The sequence below is a fragment of the Coptis chinensis genome, chromosome 7 (assembly GCF_015680905.1).
Source record: "Coptis chinensis isolate HL-2020 chromosome 7, ASM1568090v1, whole genome shotgun sequence".
Classification (NCBI taxonomy): Eukaryota; Viridiplantae; Streptophyta; class Magnoliopsida; order Ranunculales; family Ranunculaceae; genus Coptis; species Coptis chinensis.
Window position 1 is genome coordinate 81,390,865 of NC_141462.1, and position 16,402 is coordinate 81,407,266.

A 16,402-nucleotide genomic window follows, 5' to 3' on the forward strand; every position below is an offset into this window, starting at 1 on the left:
ATTAATCAATAGCCAGCCTCTCCCTAAGACTAGTGATGGCGGTAACAAAGCGTATTTGTGTGGAGAAAAATTTGGAAATTTATTTGAAAGCGGGATGTTTGCTCCATTCTTTGATAATGAAATTCACTCTAGAGGATGGGAGTACTTGTTATATGCTAATGGAGGGCTTTATTCCAAGGATTTGGTGATGAAATTCTACGACAATGGGAGCTTTAATGGCGACCATTTTGGGTTACCGTCGAGGGGTGCGCTACGAAGTCACACCTATTTTGCTCTCGAGATCCGCGGGCATTCCTCGTCGACCACCGTCTTTTTCTTCAAGAAGCAATCCTTGTACCCACGGACTTTACGACCTAATGCTCGACACGCTTAATCGAGGGAGAGTACAACATAGACGGAAAATCGTGTATCGGCGTTGGTCGACGGAACCCGGTTGGATGTGACTCAATGGTGGGGGGTGAACGTCATTGGCACCTCGAAGCCCTCGACATCAACAAGACCTTCCTCCACCTTCTCTCGGATCCTCCAGATGCGAAAGGGTAACTTCTGCATCGTTACCTTTCTTTTTGATATTATTACGCATGTCACTCTTAGATCAGCCCCCTCTCAGCCCCTTATGATTACCTTGGGTTTTCTCGTCCGCCACCCCGCTACGGTATACCACAATATGAGAATATGCTTGTCTTCAAGAAATGCATACTAGACCCTTGGGAACCCACAAACAAGGGTTGGCTCATCTCTTTACTTTGCCGATTACCTTGGGTTTTCTGTCCGACCCACCCTTCTCCCTATACCACAATATGAGAATATGCTTGTCTTCTTCAAGAAATGCATACTAGACCCTCGGGGAACCCACAACACCAAGGGCTGCTGCACAGGCATCGCCGCTCATCTCATCCTCACCCACCCTACTTTGATGAGGCGCCATGAGTAAGATGACCCACCCCATAGATGCCTTACGTGCTGTGAACAGTGGTTTGAGAAACATGTACACTCGCCAGGTATCGATGAGGCGTACCTTGGGCGAAGTTAAGGACAAATATGACCACTCGCCACGAAGTCGATGATGACGAGAAGATGGGCTTAATTCTAGCAGGAAATGAGAGCTTCCATGACTGCATTTCAGGACCATATGCTTACTCGCCAGAACCAGTTCTAGTGAATGTTTATGGCGAGCCAGCATTAGTTTCAGGCTCAGGTGATGGATACTTTGGGATATCCAGGAGCAGTTAGCCTCCACGGAGCTCGTCGACGCGGCGTTTAGGACTCCCGGGTTCTTCTTCGCGCGCCCCCGAGGATTTTTTCGCAGCTCCCCGAGGATCATCAGTAGCTAGTTTATTTTCCAGTCTTGTATAATATTTATGTCAGATATTTGATTTACGTGTTTGCATTTTCAGCTTAATAATAGGTTATTTCCTAAAAATTTCTGCGTGGATATATTAGTTATGTCTAATATTATATTATATAGGTAGGAACATCTATAATAATATTAGTAATAATAATTTGTATAGATATATATAAATATATATACATATATATTTTAGATGTCACACTTACCAGCAAACTTTATCGAAAACTAACGTTTTATTAAACGGTCATGAAAACGCACAAAAAAAACGGTCATGAAAACGCACAGAAAACGGTCATGAAATCGCATCTAAAAACGGTCAGAAAACGGCAATTGTCTTTCTATAAATAAGTTCAACACTTCCTCCACATTCACTCATTTCATATTCTTCCCTCTACACTTCTTATTCTAAAAAATAGTTTTTAGTCCGCTCCAAATTTCAAGCTTCATGGATGCACTAGAAAAGTTTGAGCAGCGGCAAATTGAATATGCTACTCAAGTCTTCATGCTTGTTTGTTTCATTATAGTAATGTTGTTAATGTGACATATAGTTCTATCTAATATTTAGGTTTGTATTTCATTCCCCGTATCATTATGTTGTGTTTCCATACCGTTGTACGTCCTTACATCTTATTGTGATAGTATATCTACATTTTCCTTGTCCTTCTACTTACGCTATTTAAGTAAAAAAAAAAAAAAAAAAGGCACTCCTTGTCACATGCCCCATTCTTCTCATCCACACTACATCCACTTTTGCGCATATCTTAGAAGATACACGTGGTCTAATTACCCTGTGACACCTCGATTCGTATCTTTTACATTTTCGGATTGGTGCCTATTTATAACAAGGATAGACACCTCAAAAATCTAACTTCCCTTTTTCCAAAAAAAAAAATCTTTACCACTCCATCTTTAATGGCCCTCACTCGAAGTTTCGTGGCCGAGCAAAATTTTATGAAAAATTTCCAAAATGGTCTTTTTCATCCCTTTTTTGACACAGAAATATTACGTCAAGGATGGTACCCTCTTTTACATCATAAGCAGGTATTTTATTCCAGAGAATTGGTCTTGTTGTTCTATAAAAGCGGTTATTTCCAAAACGGGCAATTCTTTGTCCGTGCTAACGGATGCGAGCGTGAATTGACTGTGCAAATCATCTCTGAGGTACTTCAAATTCCTATTACAAACCAAGGAGTACACCTTCAGGATTCACCTTTCGACAATATCAGGCATCTGATGTTTGCAACTATCCTTCACGGCGAATACAACCGGAAAAACCGTATTGTTTATCAGCGATCTTTGCAAAAGAACCAATTATCTGTGATCCAATGGGTAGCTCATAATGTGCTCGGCACGTCTAAGACTTCCGAAATAACCAAACCCCTCCTCCATCTACTCTGGGTCTTATAGAGTAACTGCAATGATTTTTGCATTATTAAATTTCTCTGGAACGCGATCGCACGTGCCAAGAAAAAGGCAGCTCCTTTACCAACCATTGTGACACTTATCATGATACGTTAGGGTTTTTCTAGTACTTCTCTTCATACACCTCTTCGAACAGCTAACATTCTTACCATTCACTCAGTATGTAGGAACGGATTCTCGGAACCCGACGCGTTGCAAAGAACCATGTCGGTGCAGAAATCGACGAAGATTGTTCCGCCGACAACATCTTCACTGAAAATGCATTATGCAACGTATTTAATCCCATGGAAGGCCTTCGTTTAATTCAACAAGGACTGATGACATTATTCAAACGTCATAACATTATCATCACCAGTCTTCTTGAATTTCAGGACCTGCGGACAATAAACGAAGAGGAACAAGCACAATTCTTGCACAGCCACAACCAGTTCTTGGCAAACCATACTCTCATAATGGAGAACCACGCCAAGATTTACCATATAGAAAACGAAATGTTGCAACGGGCTGTTGCACGGATTGACGGCATAGAAAATCTTATAAATGGATCCCTCCCATAAAAGGATCCTCGCCATTACTTGGGCCCATGACACCATTTAAATTTTGCAATTTTATGTTATTTGTTTTTATTATAGTGAAATTTTCCTATGGTAATTTGTTTTTACTTAATTATTCTCATCATACTCTAATCACTACACCATAACAGGCTATTTGCAACGGCAAAAAAGCGTTGCTAATAATTTTCGCAACGCTTTTTAACCGTTGCAAATATGGTGTGGGTAAAGTGTTGGAAATTTTTGCAACGGTTAATAAGCGTTGCAAATAGAAATTTCCAACGGTTATTAACCGTTGCAGAGTGAAAATTACTAATGGTTATTAAGAGTGACAATTACTAACGGTTAAAAAGCGTTGCGAAGTTTGATTTGTAACAATTATTGATGATGATTTAATATTTATTTTTTGCTTTGCAACGGTTTACAACCGTTACTAATGTGTTGATATAGTAAAAAATATTATTTTAATTTTTTTTCTGCCCTAAACCTGCACCTCCTAGTTTCATATAGAAGCAAATAAAATTACCAATGCTTTTTCATACCATTTGACAAGTAAAATAAACACAAACAAATACCTGAAAAAAATATTATATTTATTGAACCATATATATAACTTCAGAAGAGTTTTGAGGGTTACAAATTCAAATTTACTAAGGGTTACAAATTTCTATACTATTTTCCAAGCAATCCCGAATCTTCAAAATGCAATAACAAGCATTAGTGACGATGGCTTCACTCAATACAAATCCTAGTGCCGCTCCACAAAGCCCATCTAATTCCAAAAAATTCACAAAACAAATAATGAACTCAGAAAAACAATCATACTAATTAAATTCATGCAATTAATTAAATACTTGACCACCACCACCCTCCCCTAAAGATAGAGCATTTGTTGTGTACTCCCATATCTCGACAACATAAACAATGATTACATAAAATCGGTGCATAAAAATAAAACCTTGTAGTAACTTGACGAATTGAAAATTGAGAAAATGGAGAGTGGGGTTTAAGTTTTACCTTGACGAGGAGCTTGAGGTGAGCATGACTCATCAGATTAGGAAGTAATTTTTTTGGCCTTCTTGTTTTTCTCTTCATAAAATCGATACCCTACACAATACACCAAACGACAACAAAATGATCTATCAAGCTAAGAAAGAACTTGCCCAACGTTTCCCATACCTACCTATATATGATTCCTATCTCTTGAGAATTGCACTAAAATGTCGGATTCAATAGTGCAAATTCCCTCATGCAATCAAACACACCCTAGTTCTCAAGCCACTTTATAAACAAATCAGGAGAGAAGGACACAAAAGCAAATAGATTCCTATATCAATGACTCATTGTATATTTAGAACATACCACTTTTTACCTTCAAACATAACTTCTCATAAGTCATACAAAACATGTAACATGTAACATGTGTGTGTGTGTGTGTGTGTGTGTGTGTGTATATATATATATATATATATATATATATATATATATATATATATATATATATATATATATATATATAGAGATAGAGAGAGAGAGAGAGAGAGAGAGAGTCACACCCATGTTGCATCTTCAAACCTTGATCATTCACTCTACAGTTGTCGCCAATAGGAAGAGTTTTAAGTGGAACCTACATCATACAACATCAAATTTCAGCACAAAATCCAACCTTGAACTGAAATAAAAAGAAAAACACAACGGGTTTGATAATTTACTACGTTACCCTTTGAAATAGTAGCTCTCTTTCCTGGAATCACCAATAATAGTGTATTTCAATAAGGTAGCTCCAAGCCTCGAGTTGAAGAGGCTATCCTTAGCATTCCTCATCTAATATATTTGAACCTCAACCTACAACTTTGTCTCCACTTCACATCAAATAGACCAATTGCTCCTCTATATCGAGGAAAAAAAAATAGTTACCATAATGAGTTGATTAGAAAGGACATGTTTTAGACTGTTCACATTTAAACATTGAGTGATTGAGATAATATTAAACAGTACGACAATCCAAGGACTACCTACTAGTATGCTACCATTTTGTTCATAATAGTAGGTATAGGAATAAATGAAGAGTCCAGCCAACAGCCAACAACCAATAGCTGACAGAAGTACATTACATATAAGGGTATGGCACAGAGCAATCTGCAGATCGCAGCACAAGCAGCTGACTATGCCGCCAAAATCCACAAACAACAAACAAGGTCATAAAAAGTGGCAATAGCTAAGGAAAAGATAAACAAAAGATATTGACTCACCTACTTCATCATATACAGACGCAGAGCAACTAGTTACTTCATGTTCCATAGGACCAATGAAACTGGATAACAACAGAGTGTGATAGGAGAAACATTGTTGACCACGATTTCAAGAGAGAAAAAGAGTTGTACAGGTAGAAGAGAATATACACCACGCACCACGACCACAAAGACCGCATCACCAAGTCCACTTTATTATTACCACACTTTGCACCACCAGCCTACCACCACACACATCGCACCAACAAATCCACACACCGCAAACCACGGTCCACCACCATACACTGCACACCACCAGTTCACACACTGCACCACCAGTCCACATAATTTTATGGCATACTACAAGTGCAAACTGAATACGAGCCTACCAGGTCTAAACGAGCCAATAGATTCTCAAAGTACATACTTCAATTGTGTTTTGAGGGTCATTCATTACAACTTCAATTGATTGTTGATCAATGGAATGAATATCCTTACCTTATACCATGCCCAAGACCACAGTTAATATTGGTTATCCTGATGTCTGAAGTGTGGTCTCCAATGGAGATGCAATCATCCCTGTAAATTGTAGTTATAATTGAAAAAAATAAGCTTCGATCTATATATTCTCTTAAGAAATCACCGAGAAAAATCAACCAAAGAGTGCTATTTACCACTTCTAATGCTTGAGCAGTCAATAAAAACATGCTTAGATCTGTCTATATGGATACCATATGTGTTGGGCTGGTTTTTGGAGCACTGATTTTCAAATTTGTAATATGAAAACCATTCTAATTGTCTTATGCCAATATCTGTATTTGCACTGTCAATGAAGTGAAGATCTTTGAGATAACTATTGGACCAGAATATGAACTTGATAACCTAACAACAAAATTTAGCTATTTTATCGAAATTTATTAACAAATATTACTAGATGCGAACATATACCAATCAACATATAAATACTTACTATTGCCGCCATTTCCGTGCAATCTTGCAAATTAAAGCAAGCTGAGATGATTAGCTTTAAAAATTGTCGAACGTACTATTCCAAAACATGTTAATGGGGCAGAAATGTCGGTTACCTTGCTGTGGCTGTTGCGGCATGAATTAGACCACCAATTTGTACCCCATCCATCAATAGTGCCATAACCATCAACTATGAGATCAGTAACACGTCTAAATGCAAGCCATTGGCTTGAATCAATCTCGTCCCACATTTTGGTATCTTGAGGAGATAATATAGTTCCAAGTATCTACAAAAGAAGAAGACGTAGTCAATCACCAATCAAGAGAAGTCTTTCTAACTTGAGCCATAAAACTCCACTGTATCGAGTATCGACATGGACATTATTAAGATGATCTTTTGGAATTGCTAATGTTTTGGCCATGTTTATGTTAGCATTTTTACTTTAAGTTCTCAAAAACATAATAAAAAATGTACTTTGATTTTTTCTAGCATGTTTATGTTAGCATTTTTGTTCTTACCAAGTAAAAATAGGTAGAGATTTTCTAGCTATACCCACTATAATCAAACAAAGTAAATATAGGTAGAGAGGTTTCTTTCCAAGTATGAATGTTTTTACGTGTGTTTTTTCCCCCCTTTACAACCAGATTATCAAAGCCTTTATCTACCCAGATTAACATATTCTAGTGAATCAACCAAGTACACTACAGGGATTTGCATACCCTATCAAGTACCCAGATTAACATATTCTAGTGAATCAACCAAGTACACTATAGGGATTTGCAGACCCTATCATATGGTGGGTATCATCGAATGTGAACAATATACCACAGGAAGCTTAGACCACATCATCAGTTAATCAATTGTAACCCAAATTTCCAACAGATAGCTAAGTCAGTTAAACAGCATAAACACGTAAAAGCAAAAGTGCAAACAGGTGTTTGTTGAACATGAAGGAATTTAGGGTTTGTTCGATTCAACTTCTTTGGAAAACTTACCCCTCTTAGTTGATAAGTTCATGAGATGGAGCATAACGTGAAAACTGTTTCAGACCCTAAAGAACAATTTGAAAGAACTCCAGCAATTAAACTGCTTGATTGCTTGTTATTGCTCAAATTATTTTTGTGTACTCATCCGCTTCTTCAAGGTCGCCAGTACATTGGAGAAGAAGCGTTTCCTAAGAGTGAAATGAAGATAAAGAATTCTTATGTACACTAATTAAATTTAACATGAAATGAAGTTGTACAATTTTTAAGTCAGATAAAAACGTACAAGAGTGGGAATTTACTCAATTTAGATCCATCATCTACAAAAGAGACCTATCTAAGTATAATTATCATTACCTAAAATTTAAAAATTCTCATTACTGGATCTACTTGAAATTAAAAAGTGCATAAATATATAATAAAAGAAACAAAGATGAACCAAATACTTCTATAGATACTTTGAGGCGGCATTAAAGTCGTAAGATATAGAAGACATTGTCACAATCTCATAAACCTGCTTAAACCCTAGCATCCACAACACTTGTCCATAAATTTTAATTTAACAATTAGCACAAATAAAAGCGAACAACTGTTACTCTCCTTCCACCAAAGGTACTTTTAAGTGTTTTAATACTTTGAGTCTCAACGCTTAACATTGTTACTCTCAATGCAAAGAATTAATTTAAAACAATAAACTAAAAAAATAACCTTTCAGAGATCGAATTAACTGAAAATATTGCAAAGCTCGCTCCGGCGCCTCGACAAAAATAAAAATCGCACCTTTAAAGCAAGAAAATTTGGAGCAAGATCAAGCCAAGAAAAATTGAAGTAGTAATAACCCAAGCAAGAGAGAGAGAGAGAGAGAGAGAGAGAGAGAGAGAGAGAGAGAGAGAGAGAGAGAGAGAGAGAGAGAGAGGGAGGGAAAGAGTGAGAGCCTGTGGAGGAGACCAAAGAGAGAGAGAGAGAGAGAGAGATTAAAGTTAAGGTTATCTTTTATATTTCGACCGAAATAACAGAGCTTGATTTTTTTTGGTTTCCTTCTTTCGTGAAATTTTCAAAATTTTGATTTGTAACACTTCTCAAATGATTTTTAAGTGTTAGATATTAATTCCTGAAATTCACCCGAATTAAAGTAACACTTAACAACATTACTAACGCTTATATAGCGTTGGCAATTTTCTAACGGTAAAAAACCGTTGCAAAGCAAAAAAGGTGCGTGTTGCAAATATCCTGTTATGGTATAGTGAATATTTGTTTATCCTTGTCTAAAACAGTCACATTTTTTTCACACATCTTCTACAATGGAAGCTCCAAAGATGATTCCAGACCAATCTTTCCATTCGTTGCTGAATTCTCCTGCATATGGACATCTTTTTAGAGACTACATCACTTAAGTTGGTTGGAACTCTCTTATTCTACACCCGGAGCAGACATACTCCCCAGGTTTGGCAACTTATTTTTATGATCACATGGAAGATCTACCAGTTGTACAGGGTTTCCCTTTAAATGGATTTACAATCCGTATTGGTAACACCAGACTTCACTATTCTACTAGCCAGTATGACCATGAATGTTGGAACTGCAATGTTATTTATTCTTCTGAACATCATGGGGGATTGGCATTTTTCCACTACATCAAAGTCAGCGTGTAAGACATTCCATGCATTGGCCCAAAGAACATACCGCCTTTGACATTCTGAGACCTAGTAATTGAGAATCTTAAGAAAGCTCGGTCTTTTCGGCAAAGACTATATCACCCCCGCGATTCTAAACATGCAAGATAGTGAGGACGTACTTCCCACAGTTTGCGGCCACCTTTCAGGATTGGTTAAAGGTCGACTCTATGTGTCCAACAAACAAGATAATTCATTCTTTGCGATTTCGGACATGGCGACGCCCTGCAAGGTATCTAAAGAAAGTTCGTTCTTTCCCTAATGATGATAAAATGATAGCTCATCTGGACAATGCAAAGAAGAGGAAGTGGAGCGAAGTCTGGAAAGCTATGATAGATTAATGTGATGCAAAGGAATGGCATTTCTACAGGGACGAGGCAAGGATGGACTATCCCCCAGTTCAAGGTTGGGGCAATGTGAGTTGATGCATGTACATATTTGTTTTACGTTTTGATGTGAAATAAATAAATAACCTAACAGTGTGCTACTCTAACAATGTGCTTATACTTTTATGATGTATAATATATAGTGTGTTACAATAAATTTCTGTGGAAGATGTCAGCTATTTTTTTGCTCAAAGCCTCTTAGGTATACTCTTTCTTCCTCTTAACACTTTTGAGGACACGATTGTCCATTTGTTTGGGGGGTGGTGAGAACCTTTTGCAAAAATTAGGCATGCATAGTTGTATATAGTTTATTTGATGTCTAAATAAACATATTTAGTGACAAATTCTCGTTTCCCTTTCTATGATGAAAAATATTTAGAAATCTCACCCTAGCATCAGAATTAGGACTTGTTCTTAGAAACTTAATTTAATACGTATGCAATAGTTTTTATATCTTTTCATGAGCATTCATGCACTGATTATCATTAAATGTACACAGCAGTAAGTTTCTGGGACCCACGGTTAGACAACTTAGTTTCCATATTCTGTAAGAATCTAACCAAAAGCCTCAAAATGTGTGATATATGAGTAATGACACAGAGGAGTAGTTCTTCCGAATAGAGAAGTTCACACGTCAACTTACTTGATCACTACCCAAATCCTAGGCGAGAATTTAGGCCTTCTTTGGATCGATATAGCCAAAAATTCACACCTGTAAAAAAAAATACCGCTAATCGCTCCATTGAACCTTTCATTAATCCTTTCTACTTCACCAAAAAAATCATTACCCATATATTAACCACAAATAAATAAGCCTACCTAGATGATGAGTATGAGAAATAGGATGAAGTGCAGAAAAATGAAGAGAAAAAACCTTGTCACAAATCAAAATCAGTTACCTGTTTTAGAAGAAAAGAAAAATATATATATATAGAAATATGTTTCCAAAAATCAAAAGAAATATCAAGGTTAGAATTCCCCCCAAAAATCAAATCAAAAGGGAATACAAAAGCTTGAAAAATCCAAGTATGGAAACCCATGTTAGAAGCAGGAAAGAAAATAAGGATTCTCTAGTATAAATATCTCGAAGACCTTATTCTCTCATACTTATCATTTTTAAATTTTCCATTCCAATTTCTTCCACACTACCTCCTAAGCCCCATAACACCTAATAAAGACCTCTAGCTCAATTAGGAGTAGGATAGTGCGATAATAAGTAGTAGTTGTGACTTCTCGACCTCGGCTCCTCTAACTGTCATTGAGTATGTGAGGAAATGTGTGCCCACTGCACACTGGAGATAGCAGAACTTGAGTGGAAAAATAAGAGAGAAATTGTGTTTCGACACATACCTGTGAGAACCTATTTAAGAACGTTATCCAAAGGATCCAGAAACGGTCCTGCTCGTACATTTCATTATAAGATCACTGCATGCATGCTCATACGTAGATGTTTTGATTATTGTATGTATATTAACTTGAAATTCGAAAGAATTAAATCCTTGTTTCCCCCGCTAGTGAGATGTCTAGATACCTGAGATTAATTAAGGAAACAAGCCTTTGTTACTGAGTCGTTGTAGTATAAATGAAGTTTGTGAGTATCTTCTCTGGAAAACTCTCACGAGGCTATAACTCGTCCACTAGGAATATTCAAGGCCTTGTTGTATACGGTCAATGCAACCGTACTCTGCGAAATGAGATTTAGCTTAGGACAACACATTTTTGACCACTTATCATTTTAATGTCTCCTCATTGCTTGAGGACAAGCAAAATGTTGTTTGGGGGTGGTGTGATAAACACCCAAAAATGTAATATTAAACCCCGAGAGACATAGCATTTTGGTCGATTATGTGTTTAATAATCATGTAATAATTATATTTTCGTACTTTTGCAGGTTTTTGCATTTAAAATGAATATAATGATAAAACATGCATCGAAGTACGGGAATACTGGAATATTAGAAGTTTCCCACTCAACCCCAGTAAAGACCAACAAAGCCTGACTAGAGCCAAAGTTTCCAAAATAACAAAACCAGTGCAGAACGGGTCCACATATAAATAAGCAGCAAACTTCCGAAGCTCACATCTAATAAATTTGGGTGCCGACGTTGGCTAGCGAACTGCCAGAGCGACTAGGATGACAAACTCTACGCAAAGACAGAAGGTTGTAAAAACGCCAAAATCGGCGCCGCCACTGGACATACTAAGTGGACCCACTCTACGGGCCCAAAAGGTATGACGAGTCAGCATAGGCAGGTGGCAAGTGATGGTTTTAATTTGGTGCCACCTCGCAATATAGAAGACACATACCAATTCAAACCAGGTGGTTTGAATTGAAATTGGCTAAAAAACAAAACCTTAATAAGCAAAAAGACAAAAGCTAAAATTTAAAACAGGTAAAAACAAAACTTTGATTCTCAAAGTTTTGAACGCGTTCAATTAGCAAACAAACAAAAGCCAATTAAATCCCTTCACGAGACATCACCTATATATATGAGGGGGTAGCCTTTGATATTCTTCCTTCAAAGATTCTATGCTTTAGCTATACATTAGTTTTACTTTAACGTCAGTAGTTTCATTCCAAAGACTTAAACTCTGTCATTTTTTTCATTCCAGCCTTAAAATCGTAAGTCATTTTACCCTTAATAATGAGTTATTTCTTTTCTAGTTTAATTCTTGTCCTGCATTTATTTACTTAATGTATACAGCAAGTTTTATTATTCCTTCAATGACCATGAGCTAATCCCCCCGGGGAGGGTTATGCTGCTCGTGTGAGAATCGGATTGACTCTTTAATATTCTAGAATCACTACTTAGGAATTAGGCATATATTAGACATCCGGTCCCAAAATGACTGAGACTGTACAAATTTGGAGTGCTGATGCTCGAAACGATCTCGGTCGCGCGACCAAAATGTCTCGCGCGTGACTCTATGGTGTCAGACAACTCTCCAATTTGGCCAGCTGATGTGGAATCGAGCCAGGAGCTGAAATGATATTCCAGAGATGAAATATTAGTTCAACTCCTTATGCTAGTGCGATGCGGCTCAGAGATGTGGGCATGCGCTAGGGATCAATACTCGACGTCGTCTCCAAACACGAGACGAATTAGAGATGTAGTGATGTGGTAATATAAACTGTTGAAAAAATATTTCTTGCATGAGTATAACTAACTCTCTCCCTGTTTCTCTATCTTTGTTTACCTACATATAAATCACCGTAGTAATTTACATTATTTGCATTACCGTTAATTTAATTAAAACCAACTAAAAAACCTAAAATCCTACTCACCAAAAGTTGTAATTCCGGTTGTGAACCTTTTCCGAGCCCTAAGGTTTGGACGATCCCTTACTCGACCTATCCTACTAAACCCATGTGAGTAAGGTAACTTGACTAAAATGTACGACTATACTGATTTTGGACTTTGGACTTTGGACTTTGGTCTTTGAACTTCGGACTTCGAACTGTGGACCTCGGACTTAAGAAACATAAGTAACTGAAAACAAATAACGTATAATTAAGAGTGTTTTATCACGCTCACTTTTTGCCTGGGATGGGCGCGGGTCGCACTCAGGATGAAAACTGGAATTCCAGTGTTTTGGGCGCAGGTCTCGCTCTAAAGAAATTTTGATTGGCAGTGCCTAGAAAAGTCGTGCAGGTCCGAGGTCTTTGAAATGCAGAAGTGAGAAGGAAAAAAAAAGGAAAAGTTGGGAGTGAAAGGTGATAGATGAATGTGAAGTGTAGTGTAGGTTGTGAGTGTAGAATGAAAGAAGTTTATATTGGTTTTAAGTTTCCCAAACGAATTGGGAAGTTGCCAAAAAGCTTTAAGGCAATTGCCGGAAACAAAAAAATTCCAAAACCGAAAACGGAAACAACCCATATTCTTGATTCTAAAACAACCTGAATATCTTTTAGATTGAATTTAGAATAGTAACTTCTAAACTCTTTTAGATTTTATCCTATCACAACATCTAATCATAGGTATGCCCATATTGGCAATATATTCTCAACCATCACTCCAAAACAACTTATAAAATGGAGGATCATATAATAAATCATGCTAGAGTAAATAATACCAAACAATTCGGGAAGGTGGGATTAACAATAAAAACAATGCACAATTTGAAAAGAACCATATTATATTAAAATTTGAAATTCAAACAACATTTTAACTACCAAATTCACATTTAACTTCGGAATTCAAAGTTTAACATCCGAACTAATAAAAAGAAATACATAAAACATAAAAGGAACAATATAAACAACATCTAATCCATAAGAGCCCTAAACCACTCGCTGCTGGTAATGGCAGGCACAGAAACCTCCTCAGAAGAAGAACCCCCCTGGGGGTGGGAAGCGTGCAAGCATATCTTCTCGGAACTTGCGCTAAGCTTCCATCTCGGCCTTCATCTGTTCCCAATGCTCATCCTCGCACCGGGCACGAGTCTCAAAGTTATGATGCATGGTAGCCTGCCGAGTCCGGAGATCTTTGCAAATGGTATTGAGGGAACGCATGCCACGATGAAGCACTGACATGCGTTCTGCATCCGACCTACACCTCTCCAAGGCATCGGCATCAAGACATGTCGTGTCCTCCTCATCCTCCGAGTCATCCTCTTCAACTACCCTCTCTTCTGACAACCTCCAAACCTTTTGGATACACTCCGTATAAATAGTAGAATTTATGTGCTCTTTCAGCCAAATCCTATCAGACGTCAGAGTCGCTCTCAAGGTCATCATGATCTTCGTTATCAAAATAGGGAGAGGTACAATACTCTTCCCAACTCCCCTAATCATATTACTCAAAAACTCCAGAATACAGAATTCATACTTCTCCTCCTAGAGTATCCATAGAACGTGAAGGCAGTTCAAACTGATATCGCTGACCTTATCCTTCCCGATTACATTCCTACCAATCCATCGAGCTCTGACCCGGTTGGTTGGTTCAAGAAGACGATCGGCAAAACACAATGCGAGCTCGCATTGTAGTTCCCTTCCAAAACAGTCGTGTTCATCAAAGGCTCGATCCCAATAAATTAGGATTCCTATAATGTGGCATCGAGATGGCGTCTAGGCGGAATGCCTAAAATCTCAGCCAACAACCCAGTAGATACTTCTCTCCTTCTCCCGGCCACCTTAGCAAAAATTCTATTCCCATCCAACTCCCTCGTCCTATAAAACTGTCGGACCAAATCTTCGTGGTAAAAATCGTTTGTTGAGTACCACAAACCACTCTAATCTCTCTTAACCATCTCGTCACCATAAAACGGCGCAAAGTGGTCGGCAATAAACGCGTGCTCTGGCAAAATCCTCCGTCTTTGAGCCATTGGAAGTTTGGAAAGATTTGGGGGTTTAATTGGAATGTGGGGATAGAGTTTGGGACTCCCTCACTAACAAAACAATAGTGGTGGCGCGGCAGTTCAAATTTCTTGGATTTTTGGTGGTTTTCTGTGGTTTAAATTGTTTGAAATTGGTATGGGAGAGGTTTGGAGAAGATTTAAAATTGATTTGAACTTTGGGCGTGCGTGTGTTTAGGTTTTTTTTTTTTTTTATTTGGTTAGGGTTTAAAGCTTGTTAATGGCTGTGGTGGAAGATGGAAATCGCGAACTGTTGGTTTGAAGGAAAGGGACGCATGTGTGTGGCACGTGCGCACGAGTTTGGGCCCAAGCCCAATTTGATTTTTTGAATTTTTTTCGATTTTTTGCGCAACTTCAAACTAAATTTGCCGCTTCGTTACCGATCCGATTTTTGCGAATGAGCTATGGAAATGATCAGGAGAGAATTTCCAATCCAATGATTCATAAAACACTCTATTCCGACTATGGATGACATATAAGAAGATAGAAAATGCCTCAAAGTGCGTGCATGACGTAAGTTATGCGAACGAATGAACTCTCATTACATAGATAATGTCAACCCGAATCGAAATACAATTAAACAGCCTAAACAACACAAATGGAAAGTTGAACAATCCAGGACAGAAAACGAACACCCCACCCCTAAACAAATTTTAGACAACAGCGTTTAGAAAATTTGTTTTTAAAAGTGGGTCTTTTAAAGTCAGATTCCCGAAACTTCCTAAATTACTATGTTTGTGATTTTAACAATTTTTTTATTTTTTTTTTATGAATAAGATTTAATATAAGAAAAACAAAAAGCAATAAATGCATAATTCACACTATAGAGGAACATGACTCAAAATACAAGAAAATATGCAAGAGTGAAAAACGTGAATTATATTTAACATGGACTTAGGATCCGTACTTACAGCCACACACTCCATAGGGAGGGCCCGGTTACCTGAATGGTGCACTTACCAATATATGAAATTGTAAGGAAGTACACCAAACAACAAAATGAGCCGTTTATAGTCAGATACTCGAGACTTTAACAAATAACTGGATATATATATATATATATATATACAACAACCTAAAGAGTTGTGGGTCTTTCCATAAATAAATAACATGGAATGCACCCCCAAATAGAATCAAGCACCAAGATTCTCTACGACACAACTTATTAAAATGAAAGCGAAGTTGGATAGATCTTGAATGTAACCGCACATGAACCTTCTTTTTCATCATTGAACGAGAGGGTGTCCAAGTGAATGATTGGGAGAAAATTGATGTTTATGGAAGATATGTTGGATATGGATAAGTTTTAGAAAGAACGAATGGAAAAAATGAGAATGTGGGTACTGTCTCAATTCTGAAAATGAAGGTGTCAAGTGCCTTTCCCTTGGGAATTATTTCTGTATTAAGAGGATTTAGAAAATTGTTAAGCACAGAAGAAACAAGAGGGTCAAGCGCAAACTCCAGGTTCCTTTGAAAAGGTGGAA

The 16,402-nt window shown here is 37.6% G+C and overlaps 3 long non-coding RNA genes across 3 annotated transcripts; all 3 read right to left on the reverse strand.

The window, feature by feature from the left end:
* Positions 1 to 3,903: 3,903 nt before the first annotated feature.
* On the reverse strand, positions 3,904 to 4,952 carry LOC147489278 (uncharacterized). The gene is made up of 3 exons (XR_015200684.1): positions 4,881 to 4,952; positions 4,342 to 4,431; positions 3,904 to 4,096 (listed from the first exon to the last, which is right to left on the reverse strand). It is a non-coding gene; the product is annotated as an uncharacterized LOC147489278 (long non-coding RNA).
* Positions 4,953 to 5,064: 112 nt separating this feature from the next.
* LOC147489279 (uncharacterized) lies at positions 5,065 to 5,725 on the reverse strand. The gene is made up of 3 exons (XR_015200749.1): positions 5,577 to 5,725; positions 5,340 to 5,489; positions 5,065 to 5,214 (listed from the first exon to the last, which is right to left on the reverse strand). It is a non-coding gene; the product is annotated as an uncharacterized LOC147489279 (long non-coding RNA).
* A 120-nt stretch (positions 5,726 to 5,845) lies between these two features.
* On the reverse strand, positions 5,846 to 6,784 carry LOC147489280 (uncharacterized). The gene is made up of 3 exons (XR_015203121.1): positions 6,230 to 6,784; positions 6,054 to 6,134; positions 5,846 to 5,882 (listed from the first exon to the last, which is right to left on the reverse strand). It is a non-coding gene; the product is annotated as an uncharacterized LOC147489280 (long non-coding RNA).
* Positions 6,785 to 16,402: the final 9,618 nt, after the last annotated feature.